At 42.4% G+C, this 19,710-nt stretch overlaps 1 protein-coding gene across 1 annotated transcript in view; it reads left to right on the top strand.

Moving 5' to 3' along the window:
* Positions 1 to 7,940: 7,940 nt before the first annotated feature.
* nexmifb (neurite extension and migration factor b) overlaps positions 7,941 to 19,710 on the top strand; it is a 50,787-nt gene continuing 39,017 nt past the window's right edge. The window contains exon 1 of the mRNA XM_038698811.1: positions 7,941 to 8,656. The gene's annotated coding sequence lies outside the window, so the exon portion shown is untranslated. The remainder of the gene's footprint in view (positions 8,657 to 19,710) is intronic.

Raw genomic sequence — 19,710 nt, 5'->3', positions numbered from 1 at the left:
TACGTGTGTTTAAGACATCTGTTAGTCAACATGGTAGCCCCCCCTCATTTTTGACATCAGGTTTATTGACATCTTCCATTGCACTGGAAACAGATGAGAGTACACGTAATGACTTACATATGCCTTGATGGTGACACTAAATTTGTATTGATTAAATTTTTTTAAATGATTTTCAAAATAAACTGAACCTAAAGTTTGCGTTTTTATATCAAGGATGTGTACATATGACTTCATTCTGCGATTAAGTTATCACAGTAAAATACTTACTCAAAATATTTCTGCAGTATGTGTTTACCTGAAGAACACTATTTCATAAAGTGGATACTTCATTAGGATTCAGTCATAATGCACATTTCCCATGTCAGTTTTCCATGCATGTTCTAAAAATATCAAATTTGGCAGAAAACCAAATCTTCTAGACAAATTACAACACAATGTGGATGTTTGGGACTCATGGATGTACAAAATGGCGCTCCAGTGAATTAGCAGTACGTCACAGACACATTCATGTAAACATAAAACTCTGAAAAAGACAGGAAGTGACTCTAATAAATCATGAATGGTTTTCACCGCAGTTGGAGCCACATTAAGAGGCAACAACTTGAAAGCCTCCTCTGGGAACATTTTGCAGTCATATCATTTAGCGTTGGTTGATGGGCCTCTTCTAATGAAAAGTTGTTCATAGAGTTTTAACAGTGCTAAGACAGCTTTTTGTATTGTATGATCAGAATATAAAGACAGTACATGTATGTCCTCATTTTCTGAGGGCTGTTTTGGCTGTGATATGCAGATTTTGATAGAAGTGTTGGTATGGTATTGTATCTATAAATGTTACAAATATTAGTCGGGTGTCTTGTACGATACACACAATGTGAAGCCTGTTTCAAAATATTCTAGATTATGTTGACTGTGTCAGTACACTGCAGACAGATTAATAAATGTTTGCTTTTGTCTAAATTACAAGGTCTCTGTGCTGTTATTCTGAGTAGGTTCAAGTGAAATCGCAATATATCCCATGAGAGGAAATGCCTTAAAACGATACTCTATTATCATTTATACCCAGGAAGGTATCTCTTTAGTGTCTGTGGTCGTATTAGACCACTGGTTCCCAAAGTGGGGACATTTTTCTGTTACATAGAACCATGACATTTCTCTAATGTTTCCTTTGCACTTGTTAAAGCGATAGTTTGACATTTTGGGAAATACTCATTCTTTTTTTCTTCCTTTCTAATGTATTTGTCAGGGACAATGCAAAAAAAGAAAATTAATAAGTTACGATAGTATGAAACAGACATGTTGCATGTAAGGTTTCTAGCCAAGGTTGATTTGCATCCCCTGTCCCCGTTTCAGCTCCTCCGCTTAAAAAATATCACCACACATCACCATTACTAAAAACACGCCAGTAAAGAAAAAAACAAAACAAGAAGCGCATAATAAATAGCTTTCTTGCTGAGCGTTAGATGAGAAGATTGATACCACTCAAATATAAGGCTTAACCCAGCTGCTGGTTAGCTTAGCTTAACTTTTACCTTCTCAGTTTTTTTATTTCAATATATTTAGAGGCCTGAAGTCAAATTACCTTCTATGTAAATAAATAGTTTGACACTGTGTGAAATGTGCTTATTGGCTTTCTGGTGGAGAGTTATATGAGAAGATTGTTGCCACTCATGTCTGCATAAAGACTGAAGATGGGGAAACATCTATTGATATTGTCATATAATCATATTTCACAAAATGTCAAACTATTCGTTAGGTCATCTTACATTTCCAGGCTTCTAAAAGCATAGAAGTACACGTAAACTTTAACACTGTTTCCTAAAGAGTCACAAGCCAAAGGTTGGGAATTGATAGAAATGTTTTTATTCACAATTACATCAGTATTTCTGGAAGTTACTATATTTTATGTTTAGAAATGTTCTTGAGTTCAAATTAATTACAATTTTCAACACATTTTCAATCAAATTGGTATCAAAATGTGTATCCCTTGATTAATAACAAAGTAAAATTATGTATAGGCTATTCTGTAACTCAACAGAGCAGTCAGAGAAATTGTTTTCAGGATTGTTCCCCCCCCCCCCCAAGAACCCCTGCAGCTCCCTGGATCCTCCTCTGTGGCCACATGCATTCGATGCCACTTTCTGTGAGGCTTTTCGACAGGATTATAATTGAAACAGACAATAACAAAAAACATTCACATAGCGTGACAGCCCAGGCCATGCTGCGCTGCATGGTGAAGTTGCCACCACCTCCCGAGGAAGTCAGACATTATAGATGAAAGTAGACTTTGATAGAGCCCTGCTTGAAAGGAAAGCAACTGGATGATTACTGGATGGATGGGCCTCCTTTCATGCGTCAGATGTCCAGGCAGATGAGTTGATGTTAATGACGTCCTTCTAATCTAACCTAGGAAGAGATTATGAGACTATTCATTAGCGACTTCCAACAACGTTCAGCTGAGGCCCCTAACAGGTTATTTGCTAATTATTCAGTGGACATAATTCACTATGATCTGCTCAGGGTCTGTGAGAGAGCCTTAGAAATTATACAGAGCAGATTTTCTTTGCTTTTTCTCTTCTTTGCTGAGGCAATGCTTTGTGTGTGATTGATATGGTCAAGGACATAACACATATTGAAGTTACTGAGCAATGCGAGATGAACTTACACAGGGAGATAGTTTGCTCTCCGGCTATTTATGTTTATAAACCAAATCACAAAATCTATTGTTAAATTACCCTTAATTGGTCTGTATGGCGTGCATGTGATTAGTAGTGTAGTGAGCTGCTTGTCTGCATGTCTTCAGGAAGTAATGAGGAAGCCATCTCCCTGATTCCCATGCAGCATTCTGCAGGCGCAAAGCAAGGCAGGCACACAAAGGCCTTTAATAACGTCCGTAATATGGACCGCAGCAGAAGACTCAGCCCCTAATGCAAACCCCGAACTTCTACTGAATGAGAGATTTTCAGAGAACATGCCGCTGATGTGCTTATAGGATGGGATCTCCTTGTTCTGTCTGCACATGGCTATATTATACTATCATGAATCGTGATTCAAGGATGGATTTAATTGGTAGATCCTCTACATATGCCCCCAAAGAGCTGCAACCCTGGGCTTATGAAAGCTGTTCCGAGTGCAATGGTGATAAGAGGGGTTCAGCCACACACGTCAAATCCCTGCTGACCCCTCCATGGCCTGTTGCTTTTTTCCCCAACATAATAACAGGCAGAGCAGACCGAGACTCAGGGTGATCCCTCTGCACCAGACAGTCAGCTATCTCCCATTGCACTACAATGGAACTTGTATGTGGCCAAGGGCGTCTACGTCGTGATAAATATGCATCGATGCCTCAGAGAAGATGTAGTTATTTCCACCGTTTTGTGTGGGTGTGTAAATTTATGTGCCTAATCCCTGTGTACTATATCAATGCTCCTGGTCAAAATGAGAATGAATATTCACAAATGTCTGCACTTGCGCACACACGTCTGATCCGTTTAAAGTCAATAAACACAGATATAGTGGCATTACCATTCCTGCACCTATGCAGTATGCTGCAGATGATGCAACCTCTGAGCAGGGCCTGGATGATCCAGGCCACACATTTGGAATATGCTGCAGATACAAAACCTTTGAATCTCTTGAGTTTTAATGTGTTTTATACTCACTGGGCAAAAATGTCTTCCTTTTTGGGGCAATAAAAAACAGTTGGATCATGTAAGGTTAAATGGTTTCTCTTTTGAAGGTATATAAAAGATGGAGACTGAACCCTGTAGGACTCCAAGACGGGATTCTAAAAGGGAAAACCCTCCTTAAAAATATGAGCTAAGTTAAGTTGTGTTGGCTCTAAGATGGAAATCAGAGTGAGACCTGTGCTGGTGATAGAGATACTTTATTTATCCACAGGGAGGAAATTGTCACAGCAGCAGTACGCACATGGTAGTAGTGCAAAAAGTACTCGCATAAAAAGAAAAAAAGCATCCCCTTTTAAGTGTACAAATCAATGGGTATAATTATAAGTTTTGTGTCAAAAGATACATAAAACGTAAGTGCAGTTAACAAGTCCAGTAATACCTGTTATTAGATGTCACAGGTGAACCGACACTGTATTAGTGACTGAATCTGTGGACATTTTGAAATGTAACTCTGCTGCTGCTGTGAATCCGAAAATGTCCCCATGTTCCAGTAAAATGACTGTGGCTGCTGTCAAAGAGTCCCACAGGAGTTGTTCCATTATTCACTGTCTGTGGAGCTGCTCCGGGGTCTGTGCCTAGACGACATCATCATCACTACTGTCTGTCTCTCTGCTGTTCAGCCTTACAAATCAATTAAATTCACAAACTCAAATTATTACACAAATAACTTCTATATAATAACTACTCAAGAGAGATTTCCTATTCAAGTGCTTGATTATCTCCAAAAGAAAGTTCATGTGTAGAACATTTTTTGTGACACTGAAAAATGTACTTCCCACTAAAATAACTGGTCCTACATTTTTGTGATCACTATTGAGATCAAACTATTCTAAAACTTTTAGGTGTGCCATGTATATTTACTTTATGTATACAAAAATCCCAGAAATCTACCTCTGAATTTGGTGAGGAGGAAACTATAAAAGTGGATCAAACGCCTAAGAGCGAGGCCCTGGTGAGAAGGATATATGTGTTTATTCTGGTCATTCCGTGACCTTTAAGACTTTTAGATGGATTCACATGAGTCAGTGTGAACCTGCGTGTACATTTCAGGACCGCTTTTTGAATCAACCTCTCCACTGCCTCTCAAGCAGTGCTGACAAATCAAACCAAATAGCCCCATCTTAGACCGTTTGGCCGGGCACAGTGACGCTAATACAAAGATGAATGCATGCAGGTTACAACTGTCATAATCTTATTGGAGATTTTACAGTGCCTGCCAGCCCTGGTGAGTGTCAAAGCCTGAAGATTGCAGCTTTTAGATTCTGCGCTCTGCCTTTAATTTTATGGGCTTGATTGCCAGAGTCACCTCCTGCGGTTATATTTCAACTTTATGCTGGCTTGAGGAGAATCTGCCCATTTTTCACTTTCAGTTCCGATTAACTTTTCAGCCGCACATATCCTTACCTTGACATCAACTCCATTCACCATTTTCCTGAATTTCCAGTTCAGTCTTGACTTACTTTTGTCACAGACATCTTTTGCACAGACTGTTTTTCAGGAGTCTCACTGCATCTAAAACACTTGACTGAAACTCAAATAAATGGCTCTTCATTCAGACAACACAAAAAAATAATAAAGACTGCACTTAAACCGGCCAAATTCACCAAATAATTAATGCAGAGTAGAGTATTTGGTCAAGTACTACGCACTCACCCAGTTATCTGAAATAGTTTAACAAAATATAGTTCCTATACTGTAAACATGGGCGCTCTTGTTTTACAACAAAAGAAGAACAACATGTATATGACTCACACAACAGAAAGCTGTTTGGGTGTTGCACTGGTGATGCTTTTCCACTGAAAGACAGAAAAGCAAACATTGTGTTACTCTACGTTTCCACATTTTCTAATTTACATTTTCTAATGTCGTTTCACTGCACTGTAGAATTGTTTCCTGGGTGTATGTGTGTATGTATACATGTATATAAATAACTGTATAGGCCTCTATGGTTTTTATTTTATATATCACCCTATTCTAATACAAATTTAATGATCTGGCACTATAAACTTCGTTGTACAAGCCTGTATAATGATAGATAAATGACTTTGATCCTTGGTAAACTGCTGTCAACTGTGATTTTTTATGTTTGTAAATAGTATGTTGTTTTGGAGAAGAAATTGTGGGTAACAAATGATTCTCCTTGAATGCATTTTGGATAAAATCACGTAAAACATGTTATTTGGGAAATTATTTGAGTGAAAAAGTTAAAGTTTTGTGTACAGCAGCAGAGTTGAGTTACTCTTTTGTACCATGTACTTACATTACTTTCGTACAGTATATATCTAGTTGCATACATTACACTGTCATTCATTTGATGAAACAAATGTTATGACAGGCTTTATGATGATTATCTTTGGTGATCAAGGCTTTATGTTATGCAGATGATGGATGGCTGCCATCTTCAGTATTGAGTTGTATAGCTGAGCTTATTATTTCATATTACACTCATCACACTGCAGTAGCGATTACTTCTGTTTACAGTTGAGACATGAAGAAACTCTGTAATTATACCAGCATGAAAATTTTCTGCTTTGAGTTTTGTGAACAGCTTAAGAGAAGCTGTAAGTCAGTGGGTTGCTTCTTTAAAAACATCTGTATGGATGATTGCAGTTGAAAAGGTATTTTAAGATAGGTGGATATGTATTCCGTTACTATGGAGTCACAACTGCGTTCATTATCACAAGTCTTGTACTTTGAGTGGAAAGTGAAAACATAGCTAATAAAAGTGATGCTACTAATCTATCTTTTCTTATTTTCAAGGTAATTTGCCATGTGTGTATGTATGTATGTGTGTGTGTGTGTGTGTGTGCGCGCGTGCGCATTTCAGAGCGTTAAAGATAGATTCTGCACATCAACACCTCAAATGAATGCCAGTGTGTGTGTTATGTCTATGTATGCATGAACAGAGTTCAATAACAAAGAATGCCAATCAGTCTTTGCATGCTATAACATGTGTGACCGAGCTGCAGAAGGACAGTTTTGGGCTCTGTTTTATTGGAAGCCATTACAGCTTAATTTGTGCATTCACACAACTGGAAATTAACTGTTTGGCTTCAATCAATTATTTAGTTTAGCGGTTCTCTTTCACTGGGCATTATACACATTTAGATCACTCACAGGCTTTTACACCAGTGAAGAACTGAAGAGCCTCAAGATGTCTGAGTAGTTCTATAGATAGACTTTTAGGGCTAATAGACCTGCAATAATGCTTGGGTTGAAACAATAAGCTGAACTGATAAGTCAGTCAAAAAAGCCTTAATCTGCAACAATTTATGGTCAATAGCAGATATTGATCAGTCAGCTTTTAAGCAAAAATGCCAGAAAAAGCAGAAATTCACTGGTTCCAGTTTCTCAAATGTGAATATTTTCAGTTTTATGGCTTCTATGGATTATTGGCTGCAGGTCAGACTAAACAAGCAGTTTGAATATGTCAACTTTGGGCTTTTGGAAAATGTGATGGTGCAGTTTTTACAGCTTTCTGACATTTTTTTTAACCAATGAAAAAGAATAATCGTCAGATTAATTAATGATGAAGTTAATAGTTGTTTGCAGCCCTAAGTAATACCTTATGGTCCAGGGTTTTGCCTGTACAATATCTGTTGCATAGCCTATATAAATGGCCATCATAACATCCCAGATCTTCAAATGTCTTGTTTTTGCCCGATCACAGTCTAAAACCAAAACATATTCAATGTAGCCCACATGATAACGATGTACAACAGAGAAAACAACAACATCACATTGTAGAAAGTGGAACCAGCAAATGTTTGGCATTTACATGATAAACGATAATCATAACAGTTATTGAGTAAATTTTGGTCCATTGATTAATCGATTTATCAACTTAATTTTGTTTTCAATCATTGTTTCTAAAGGGCAGTATAAATGGGGACTTCCTGAATAAAGGGGGCACCATGTACAGCTTTTCAAGACATATTAAGGGATGAAGGTGCTGTGTGCAGTCCCGCCCTCCATTGACTGACTGGAAGCTCTCACATGACATAACTGTGAGTTATGAGTAATTGACTTTTTATTGATACACATCCATCCAAGTCGCTATTTGGCTAAATATCCCATTGAGTTTCTGATTCAAATTGTTTGGATCAATGTAATCGACTTCGCATTGATTTGGTTTGCAGATCCAATTCATGGCGAGAGAGAGAGAGAGAGAGAGAGAGAGAGAGAGAGAGAGAAACTGAAGTCTATCCAAATACTGCCTCCAGTTCGGTTAGTGTTATGAGTGGGCCTATCATCCAGCATAGACATACATGAGTAGCCTATTCATTATTCATGTCATTGCAGTTGCCCTGTTATGATACAGTCCTGTTTGGAGTGGGCTACCTGATTTGCTCAGCGCGCCCGTCAAAGCAGTGCGTGGCCCTGCGTCGGCTGGCTGTGCGCGCTCATAGGTCGGACAGAGAAGAATCGGAGGGGGAGCAAGAGGAGAGCGCGCCTACGAGACTGCGCGCCGCAAGGAGGGGGAGAGGTCCAGCTGCAAAAAAAAAAAAAAAGGAAGAAAAAATACGCCGTGACAATGGCAACATCAAGCATCTCGTGAAAGGTAGATAACAGGCGAGGGGGTGCCGCGAATCGGGAGTTTGAGAGGCGACGGCCCCTGTTTGTCCCGAGAAAAGCGGCGATATTAGGACATGCTGGCTGCCCTATAGCGCGTTTCCTGGAATACGAATTCTTCCGTAATTGAAAATGGAGCGGCGGGGGAGAGGAGAGTCGCGCTGTCTCCATCATTGAGAGGCGCGTCCACCTGCTATTACTGGAGGCCCGGGCTGCTGCTGCTGCTGCTGCTACTGCTGGTGGTGGTGGTGGTGGCGGGGAGGGTGGGGGGTGGACATGCAGGGGAAGTGTTTGCATTTCGGGGGAAAGACGCATCTCTGATACTGTCCAAAGCGGCGGAGAAGGATCCCATTGCGACGGGGGAAAAAAAACGCAGTTTGGGCGCATACGCTCTGGAGGTAGGCAGTGCAAACGTTATTATGCTGCTATTCAGCGTGCCGTATGTATTTGAATGGGGAGCGAGCTCTCTAAGGTATGCACATGACAGCTTGATTTATACACAAACACACGCTGATTTATATGCCTGCTTTCCCTGATTTGATCTGATCGGACATTTTATTCAAAGGGAGAACACACCAAGCATGCGGTGTAGTAGCTGCCCTGCCTCCTCGGGACAGCTGTCGTAGCCTACATTCATTCGTCTCTGCTCAATCGATTACCAATTCCCTGCGAAAAATACCCCCACTTCTTTAAAGCACAGGCACTGACCTATTCGCTTTAGGCTCGGAAAATCAACACAAATACAGATGCCACGTGTGGTTGTGCATATTGAAGCCAGTTGTCTTGCTCTGTGTGTATGTTTTGAAGACAAACAGTGGCCTGTGGACGTCATTTTGAATCAACGGTATGCATCCCGAGCAGCTTTACCCCAAAACGAATAAGAAATGAATAAAGGGGAGTAATCTAGAGTCCAAACTAATGAATGATTCATGAATGGGCTATTGAAACCCAATGGGATAACACACCATTTTACAGCTAGGCCCCTCCACTGTGATAATGGCGAATAAATGATTCATAAACGTTTTATAAGCACATATCCTAAAATAATGGCCTAAACATCATCATAGTGGAGCAACATACAGGTGCACAAGGGCATATGTGAATGCCTGCACTGTCGGGTCACTAGATCAGTAGCTTACTGTGTCTGTGCTCCCCTTTAAGGATGCCTCATGACAGATGTTTACTGGATGTCCCAGTCAGCCACACTGCCAGCCAGACAAGGCATGCTAGAGAATAATGAGCTGCAGCCCATAGTAACAGCCTCTGTGCTGCGGTTTTGTGGAGGTGTTAGAATCAGTTGTTAACTTTTTTTATAAATAGGATTTTAATTGGGTTAAATTTTTAACGAGCTAGAAATTTGCCTGGCTGATGTTTATTGGAATGCCTTGTAAGATGGGATTTTCAAATAAGAAGGCGGTGGATTTATCGCCACAATTAATGATCTGCACAGCACACAGTTATTGACCTGACGTGACTTGGTTTGATTTATGTTTTGTAGCTTTTATTAGCCCATTTGATAGGCTGTTTTTGGACTTTTTTAGCATGCACTGGGCACTTGCTTAAAAAAATTTAATGTAATGTTAAACTGATGGGAGCAGTTATAGTGAACTGTTAGTGTAATGCCTGTCACTGCTCTCTGCTATCCTAATGTGAAGACAGCAGTGGAAACCAGATGGAAGGCCATGCATTGATTGAGTCAAAGAGAGCCTATAAGGGGGCCAAATTGAGTTGACATGTTGATGTGGTAGTCATTATCGTGTGTGACGGCACACATGATAGTTTGTGCCGTCACACCATCACAGCATTGGGCCTGAGGCCACGTGACGTGTGGAGGGAAGAGGGCCTCCTTGCTCCGGCCGCCTGGCCTTGTTTGAAGACCATAGATGCGGAAACTAATAAGAGCTATCACGTCACACTGTGTTTTCAGTCCGGGATGTGCCACCAAGCCAGCCATGGAGGTTTGTCTTAACAGCATTCACTTCTCCTCCTGGTCAGTCTTATTGCTTTCACTCTGTTCAGTTGAAATTGGGTGAGAAATTGAGCTCAATGACACATTTCAACACCACGGCTCTATTCCACAGTAGCAAGGACAGTGCTGGAAGGTTCTCTAAAAAACATGTTTACAATGCTATCCAAGCGTTATGTTGCAGCAATTAAACCAGCAGCTTGTGTACATAGTCTCTTATCTTTCCCTGCCCATGTGTGGTCTGTGGCTGCTCCTCTGCTTCAGCCTTAGGCACATGTGTGGGGCCTCTACCACCACATCTGACCAATGAGAGAGAGCCTCAATTATACACAATGTACTGATCCTCATCAGTCATCCTTTTTCTTACCAGTTACATATGAGGATCATGTTTTTGAGTATTTTACACCTCATATGTTCCAACCACTATAACTTAGAATAAAGAAAAGAAGCATCAATCAGGATACAACAGTGCAGTATCGCAAATGTTTGTATGATTGACTATTTTATAGTAATTAGGTATATCCTGGGGCGGCACGGTGGTGCAGTGGTTAGCACTGTTGCCTCACAGCAAGAAGGTTGTGGTTCAAAACCCGGCCTTTCTGTTTGCATGTTCTCCCCGTGTCTGCATGGGTTCTCCCTGGGTGTTCCGGCTTCCTCCCACCATCCAAAGACATCTGGACTAGGTTGATTGGTGACCCTAAATTGTCCTTAGGTGTGAGTGTGAGCGTGAGTGGTTGTTCGTCTATGTGTGGCCCTGCGATGGACTGGACCTGTCCAGGGTGTACCCTGCCTTGCGGCCGATGTCAGCTGGGATTGACTCCAGCCCCCCGCCACCCTGTATGCAGGATAAGCGGTTGACGATGGATGAATGGAGGTATTGCCTGGTAGCTTGTGCTACAAGTTTGGACGTTTCCAAATGGCAGAATACAGGCAAGACCATCTCGTTAAACATACAGTAAGGGCTTTCCCTCCCTGTGTGAGCCCCACTGTGTTTTATGTCTGGAGCACTGCAGTTTTCTCTGCACATTGTACCGCTTCAGTATGGAAGCACCTTGACTCTGTCTAGTCCATGTAGAAGCAAGCTGAGCTCATCAGGACCGACTATATGTTTAAGTGCACTGTTTATGTCAGGCCACTGTGTGTCGAGACCTGCTGGGTTGACCCCAGCCCCTCGTTTTGGCTGTGACATGCTGGCTCTGGCCCAGTGGAGGCAGTCTTCCTATGTGCTGCTGCCGCTGCTGAGTTCTGTAATTAAAGGCAGAGGTAAGTCCAGGGGAGAAAGCCGGGCTCTGATTGCTTTTCATGGCCGCGAGGAGAGAGCTGCAGCATGTCCTGAGGGACTGAGGCGCTGCTGAGCTCTTTGCTGCCTCCCCCCCCCCGATGATGGGAGCTGTTCCAGGAGGAAGACACACATTTGTAGTCGCACTCCACTGGCATACTCATACACACACACACACGTAAACATACACACACACACACACACACACACACACACACACACAATTACAAAGTGGCTGAGTGGGACAAAAATTACATCAGTAGCTGACAGGCAAACTGTGCAAATCTACTTTAAAGAATGTCCCCGTTTTAAAGAATATGTGTCAGTACGAGGCGTGAGACGCTGAGGCAAAACTGTTACAGCGGAGTCATGTAATGAATTAAAAACAGCGTAATCAGAATGACATTAAGCATCTCTCCTTCAATTGGCTGCATTGACAGAGCAGTTGATGTGTGATTGGGCTGAGTGTAGATGTGAGCAGAGGCTGCCTGTGGTTGTCTTGGACCAGCGCTCTGCAGGGGGAGCTGCCTCCCTCCCTTCCTCCCTCCCTTCATAGCAGCAGCCAAACTGACGAGGGCTGCTCTGCACTCTGAGGGCCTGGCAAACATGGACATGCTCACATATAGGATCTGGGTGGGCCCCAGCCCTTTTAGGGGGGGAAATGGCCTCAGTGCTCTCCCCTGCTCAGTTCTCTGCATTCATTCATGACCATGGCTGGTTAAAGTACACTGAGGGTTTAAACCAACACATGCCTTACAAGTCCTATCAAGGAGATTCCCGTGGAAGGCAGAGGCAAGAGCACTTTGAGGACAGGAGGTTTAAAAAGAGAAAGAGAGGAAACCTGTTGGATGCTATTTGAACGCCAAGTCCAGCTACATTTTTGAACCATGTTCATGAATTAGTTCTGCCAGGGTAATTAAAGCAATGCATCAGGATTTTTGCTATTAACAAATAAAAGTCCAATTAAACAGGGGTCTATTAAACCACTTTCCATGTTGATCTCACTATGTAGGCTGGTGGCCACTGGGACCGTGAGCATGCGGGCTTGACGTTCATAGCTCATTTCCTGCTTCCACATCAGACCCTTATATTGCAGATGGATAGATAATGTGAAATTTCCCTTGCTCTGCTCACACACTCTCCCGGGGCCCTCTGGTATTTCAACTCATGGGATTCTCGAAACAGATAGTTAGACGGGATGCTGGGAAATTTGAGAAGGAGCCGAAAGAGGTGGGGACTTTAATGCAGTAGACACAGGTGCATTGACATAGTGTGAAAGCGACATATTCACAACATGACTCGAGAGAGAGGAAGCTATGTGACGGGGCTGGATTTTAATTGGTTTCACAAACCATGTATTGTTTCCTTTGTAATGACACACACAGTGGCAATAACAGCACTGGTTTTTGTGATATAATAACACTAATAGATTCATTGGCCCTTGTCTAATTTAAACTTTTTTTCTGAAACGTGTTTCTCATGGTGGAGCCGGAGGAGCCGCATAATGTTACGCTAGATGTGTATACTGTCAGCGTCTTGAATGCTGGAATAATAAGCCACCTTCATTAGCCTTATCTTTGATTTGGTGGATGGAAAAGGGGGTTGATGTTGAGAAAGGGAGCAAAGCATAGGGTAGGATGTACTGTGAGAGAGGAGAAAACAGAGGAGCTGCAGAGGAGGGGGGGGGGGGGGAGTGGACATGGTGAGAAGATTAGAGGAAGAGCTGGACAGACGGAGGGAGAGGGGACAGAAAAAAGGGAGAGACATAGTTACTGCTGGTGGTGGGGGTTCCGGCTGCGTCCTCCCAGCACAGCCAGTTGGAACGAACAAACGGTCGTGAGACAGACAGTGTTGTTTCTAATGGGAGGGAAGCTCGCCGTGCCCTGGATGTTTCCCTGCACCTTTCATTTTCTAAATGCTGTTTTGTCTGTTCACCACTTAACAAGCCACCAGTGCCTCAGAAAAGAAACAAGGTTTATTTGCTGCTGTACATAATTACCAGCCATTCATGGCAGGCTTGTTTGCTACCCTAAACGATGTTGTGAATTTATGTACAAATAAGAGACAGGTTCTGTTTTGCTGTAAATCTTTCCGCAGCGAACCAGTTTGAGTGTTTGAAATTCACAGCATTGCTAGTGTTTGGCCGGAGATTTGTTGTAATTCATTTCACTTTAATTGTGCTGCTGTTTGTGGAGACCAAGCTATTTGTGCTCTAATCAAACATTAGTGATAATTGAATCGAATAGCTATTTTATCATATGTTTGCGGTTGATGCAGAGAGCAGAATGACAAAAGCCTGTTGAGCAGAAGCAATAGTCTTCCTGTCAGATGCAGTCAGCTGACGAATGGCGCTTTTCTTTCCATTTACTATAGCATGCCAGAGGCAAGACATAATCCGTGCGCGACACATCTGAGCAGAAGTCAAATGAGAAATGTTTTTGAATATCTTAACACAGAATGTGAATTGAACTGCATACATGAATTTCAAGTTGGATTTGACCCTGATCTGTTGGATGATGTTGCTGATGATACAACAGCATGACTGCTATTCTACTATGGGTAATAATTATAATCATTCACAGCTAGTGGTCCTTGTCACAGGAGTGGGGCACAATGGAAATAATAATTAGGACTTCTCATTTCAGATGCATTGCAGAAGAGTGTACGAAGTGTGTACTGTGGCTCTTTGACTTCTAGGATGTACAGCTGTGTGTATCCTATTTGCTTGTTTCCCTGTGTGTGTTAGCAACCAGCACGCCCCAGTAAACATTTCTGCTGGCTCTGGGTTTTCTGCAGCTTTGTGACTCCTGTTATTCTCTTAGTGCACACACATAAATGCATTCACACACACACACACGCAAATATGTTTTACATTATGACAGTGACCCAGCCTTTGCTGTCATAAAGAAGAAGCTAATTGTAGCATAAAGAGACATGAAGGGCCAGGATGACAGTTTCGCCTTTATTCTGGGCTCGCCCCTGACAGCAACACTCAGTGACGAACTGAAGCTCTGTCATGCGCAAATACACATTTTTCAACTCACTATCTCTCAGCACTCCTCTAACCCATTTCCCCAAGTCATCATTCAGCGACACTGTCAGAATGCAGACCACATATATCACAGTTGAGCCAGTAAAATGCTGTCCAGAGGGAGTCGAATATGCACCTCAGCGTAGCCGTCGCTGATAAGAGAGCTAATTCATCATTCAGTCACACAGAGCCTCAGAGATTCTTTGTAATATCTTGTATACTGTTAGTTGTTCCAGGCTTTCTGTGTATTATCAGAGTTAGTAGTTAGAGTATTTTGCTTCATTTCTGAATGAAGAACAACATTTTTCAATTTATGTATGTAATATTGTAATGTTTTTCATTTCAAATTGTTGCATGTTTTGTTGAGGCAGAGAAAAGCAATGGTCTACAGTACCACAACATTAAAGGTATTCCAACTATTTTGGTTTAGGCTGGGTATTGAAACTTTAAACGTTTTTATTGCTGACTCAGCTGTCAAGTATCGAAGGCTGGCGCTGAATGCTTGGTCAGATCCGTGGTGTTGTGCACTTTATATCTTGTTTGGTGTCTTTGTGTCAAGACAAGGGCTGAAATGATTAGTCACTTAATCAATCACCAGTCGACAGAAAAATAATCTTTTTCTCAAACAAAATTTGCCAAATATTCCACAATTTCAGCACCAAAAATGTGAGTATCTGCTGCTTTTTTAAAAATATAATGTTATATTAAACAAAGGTTCTCAAAGGTTTTGAAATGTTAGTCAGACTAAACAAGCAATCTGAAGACATCCCCTTGAACCTGGTGATATTTTGATGAGCATTTTCACATTTTCTGACATTTTATAGACAACATAATGAATTGATTATTTGAGAAAGTAATGAGCAGATTAATTAACTGTAGTCCTAGTTTAGACAAACATAAACACAGCTGAATTCAAGTAGCTTTTTAGAAAACCCTTTTTATCTTCCTCAAAGTAAGGTATTGAACATATAAAAATCATAAATATAAATAAGGTCTGAATAATTGGTATTGGTACCAAACCTCAGGTCCAAACATTGCTTTACATGTACGCAGCAGAAAGTACATCCACAGTGTCCAGTAGTGTCACTCCCAGTGTGAGTCTTTCTTTTGTCGTCTCTGTGACTGCTATGATACAGCGATGTGTTTGCCACTATGGGCTAAATACTTTGGAAGCATCACAACACCAGGTATTTTCCTTTTATATTCAAATGACGCTGTGTATAACCTACTCCTTTGAAATCTGTCTCTGAGGTGTGTATATGTGCTTGTGTATGAGCACGCCTTTTTGCCTTTTGTGTGCACTATTTGGGATTTGCTTATGGTTTATTTATGCAGGCAATTCTATTGAGAGAAACTCTTTGTCAGGGGACAGCTAGTGTAGAGTCTGCATGCATGCTTTATAGCCATATGATCTAATAGGTTTAAAACTCACTATCAAAGATGTATGCTGCTGCAGTGTTTTGGCTCCAGTGATGAGGCCTCTGGAGAGGTGGGGTAAGGTATCCATGCATAGTGTATATGTTATGGTACGCGCATGTGTGTGTATGAATGATCTATTTTAGGGGCAGTCATTGCTTATAGAAGCCCTCTGTGCTGACCTTCTAATATACAGTCTATGGTGCTGACTCTTAATCCCGCGGGGGACCGAGTCTGCCCGGATATAGTAACCTGAAAATTAGCAACAAACACCCGTCTGTCTGTCTCTCTCTTATAAATCTGCCTACAGCTATTGAGACTCCACAGTGAATGCGGTGACAGCCTGCCAAGCAGTTGAAAATATGAATGTGTACGTACGCATGTGCACATGCTTATTTGGCCCCCTGAGCTTTTATGTGGGCCTGGAAGTTTGTTTTTGTGTGTGTGTATGCGCGAGTCACTCCGTATTCACGTAATAATAAAATTATTTAGTTTTTTTTTTCATCTTACACTCTACTGTATAAAAATGATAACGAGCAAACACTGTTATTTGGATAACACAGAGTTGCTACAGGGAATGCATATTCAGAGGACAAAGGCTCCATTGTGGAGAGAAAAGTAAAACATTTTGTAACAATTTACACTTTGACTTCATCTCTGGGGGCTTTAGGAAATGTTAATTTAAGTTCCCATTATGAAATGTATTTAAATCAGACTAAGAATTAATTTCATTATTCTTAGAGGCAGCTGGGGCTCCTGTATCCGTCGAGACGGTTTGCTGCTCCCTCCTGAGACCTGTGGGTTTTCCCATCACTTTTAAAATCAATTACCTTTCTACCTCCCTCGCCTCTCCAACTCTCTCTAAGTACTCTCCTCATATTCTTCATTAGAAAACCCACCACTTCACCTATGGCTCACTATGAACACCTCAACTGGAGCTCTGTGTATTTTTAAGTGTTAGTGGCACATTTGAGTGCCTCTCTCTGATTTATTAATATGTCTTACATATAGCCGTTGGCCTGCACACATTATTGTCAGACGGCTTTTTCACAATATCAAGACAATGTCGCTGCCTCACATATAAATAGGAAGACAATCTGTGGCTAGTTAGACCTGTTAGCCCTATGTCACACTAAAGCCACAACAAAGACACTGCTATACTGCTGCTGAGGAGCGGCTGCAGCCCTTGGGAGGGATCATGTTCATTCTCCCTTGTGCGCCATCTCACTGCACTAACTGAGGGGAATAAGCATGGATGGGCTTGACGGCTGCTTCCTATTTTAGTCATCGGCAGGTAGGCGGATGAGTTGAACTGCGGAGGATCTCTGTGCAGCGAAGTCTTCGTCTAATTAGTTTGTCTAATTATGTCTTTGTGCTGGAAATTTCTCAAATTAGTGGTATCGTGCAGAATGTGAGCATGCTCATTATGGTTGTCATGAGAATTGTTGCGGTGGTTGGAGAAGAGAAGAGAAAGGGAGAGGGAGAGAAGGAGTGTCATTGGAACCAAAAGCTCTCCACGGTCCAAATCCCTTTATCAAATACAAGTATCTTGTAATGGGAGATGTAGCGCTCAGCTTCGTCCCAGGAATTCACAGGGAAAATGTTACATTTGCCTGTGAAACACTCAACATACCACCTCCCCTTCCTTCCTGTGCAGGAGGGTGCACCTATTTGTGGCAGACCACAAAAAGGTCCCCTTTGATTTTCCCTCCTTGTACGTCAGATGTAAGAGTGTCACAGTATCAGGGATGAAGCCTCCCTTCCCCTTCTCCTTCTCCTCCCCCTCACTATCACCCATGACTCTGAGATTCTTCTCCAAGTGAGGACAAGCCTCCTGGATCTCTTGCTAGCGACCCAACCGCTACTCCTTCACCCTCTGTCATTTCCTTCTTCCTTCTCTTCTTCGTTTCCCTCACTGCTTCCCTACCATTCCTCTCTCTGTCTTTCTCTCTCCCTTTACTTCCCCCCACTCCTGGGCCTACAGTAATTGGTATTCCGAGTGGCAGCTGGGATCCATACAAACACAACAGACAGAGGGAGAGAGCGACCGAGGCAAAGTGTGTGTGTGTGAGAGAGAGGAGGAGAGAGAGAGACATGGAGGCAGAGAGAGAGAGAAAGCCAGCAAGTCAATACGCTGGTTCATTAGAGCACTGAGTCACAGTGGCCGCTGCCTCGTTTGTTTGTGTTTGTCCAATACTCTGTCTTAAGCAGAGCCCATCGCCTCTGTCCGCTCACACTGGCAAACCTGACAGCAACACACCCCAGGCTGCCTAGCCGCCTGTGATATGGGCTTTTCTGTGCCTGTGAGTGTTTGGACATACCGGCTTATGAAATAATTACCAAATCAATAGCTTTGAATTAATCAAAGCAATGCCTTTTTCTCATGATTCTCACCAAGTGCAAGTTCATGCCCAGAATGGGGCCAGTATGGAAATTCGCATAATATATATTTGCTCGCCTGTATGTTATTCCACAATCATGCTGTGATTGAGTTATATTTTCCATGACTAATTATATGACAGTAATATGAGATATTTCTGACTGGATTAAGCGAGGTGTTGATGAGACGCGCAGCGACAGAAAACAGCAGGTCTGGCGGCGGATGTAAAGAAGACAGGCCAGTTCTCTGAAATGGAATTTAGAGACGAGGGGGGAGAAAAAAGGGAGGCTCCATTAGGAAACAAAAATAGGATTCTGCAGTTATTGAAAATATGAGAGTGGATGTTCCAGAAAAACAAGAGGGAGGAGTGTTCTCCGGTCACGGCGAGCTGTGAGCAGACCACTTGTCAGGATATTGAAAGAGAGAGAGAGAGAATGGCAGAGGCAGGTTAAGAGAAAAGGCTGAAATGACCTGTTCTTCTCTTCGAGGCCTGTTTGTTTTGGAGGAAATAGTAATATGACGGTTGCTGTGTGGTTGTCTGGCCAGGGCTGCTGGCTCCCAGGGCCCTCGTGGTGCACAGTGACCTCTCATTACCACTGCTTGAGGGAGCGTGAAACGGTGGAGATCATTCCAAAGGGCAGCTGTGTAGATGCGCTAACCTTTTAAACCATCGGAATACGTCAACCATACAAATAACTCATTAACCTTATCCATTAAAATGAGAAGCTCCTGCTTTTATCCCACACCCCCTTCTTCTCTCCAGTATTAGATTTGTTTAATTGGCCAGTGGACATGATCAAAATGGCACGTCCCAATGTGGGGTGGTCAAGGCGAGCCTTGGAGCAGGGCAATGGAGGATTTTAGCCCCCTTTAGCCCCGACACTTAACAAAGCTGGTTTAAGGCTGGGGGGGGGGATGGAGGGTTGGGGAAGTAATAGCATGTTAGCATGTGTGTGATTCTGTTGTTTAGGAAGCGGCCTCCGGATCTGTCCGGTAGCACAGGAGGGCATTGATTGGAGCAGCTCAATAGCTTGGGCCTTTTAATCACCTCGCTCAGAGGCTGCATTGTCCCACAGGCCCAGAGAATAACCGCTGCTAATACCCCTGTGCATATGCACACAGCCACTGGCTCCCAGGCTTCTGCAGCCCCACACAGACCTGCACAACCGCTAATCAATAGGCCTGATTACCAGAGTGGGCTTTGTTCTTATTTGTCCACAGGAAATCTTGCCCCCCCTCCCAACCGTCTTGCTAACTTATCCTTCGTTTAGAGACAATAAGGTATTCATTTAAAGACCATGACCGTGATGCTTCTGTTATTCTGATGAGAAATTTGACCTGCTGCACCTCGAGCTGGATCTGACGGTGTCAAAAGACAAA

Source organism: Micropterus salmoides, unplaced genomic scaffold (assembly GCF_014851395.1).
Source record: "Micropterus salmoides isolate LMB-PRFRI ecotype aquatic unplaced genomic scaffold, ASM1485139v1 Ms_hic_scaffold_5, whole genome shotgun sequence".
In the NCBI taxonomy this organism is placed as follows: Eukaryota; Metazoa; Chordata; class Actinopteri; order Centrarchiformes; family Centrarchidae; genus Micropterus; species Micropterus salmoides.
The sequence above is the reverse complement of the archived record's forward strand: the minus strand, read 5'-3'. Positions and strand labels throughout refer to the sequence as shown.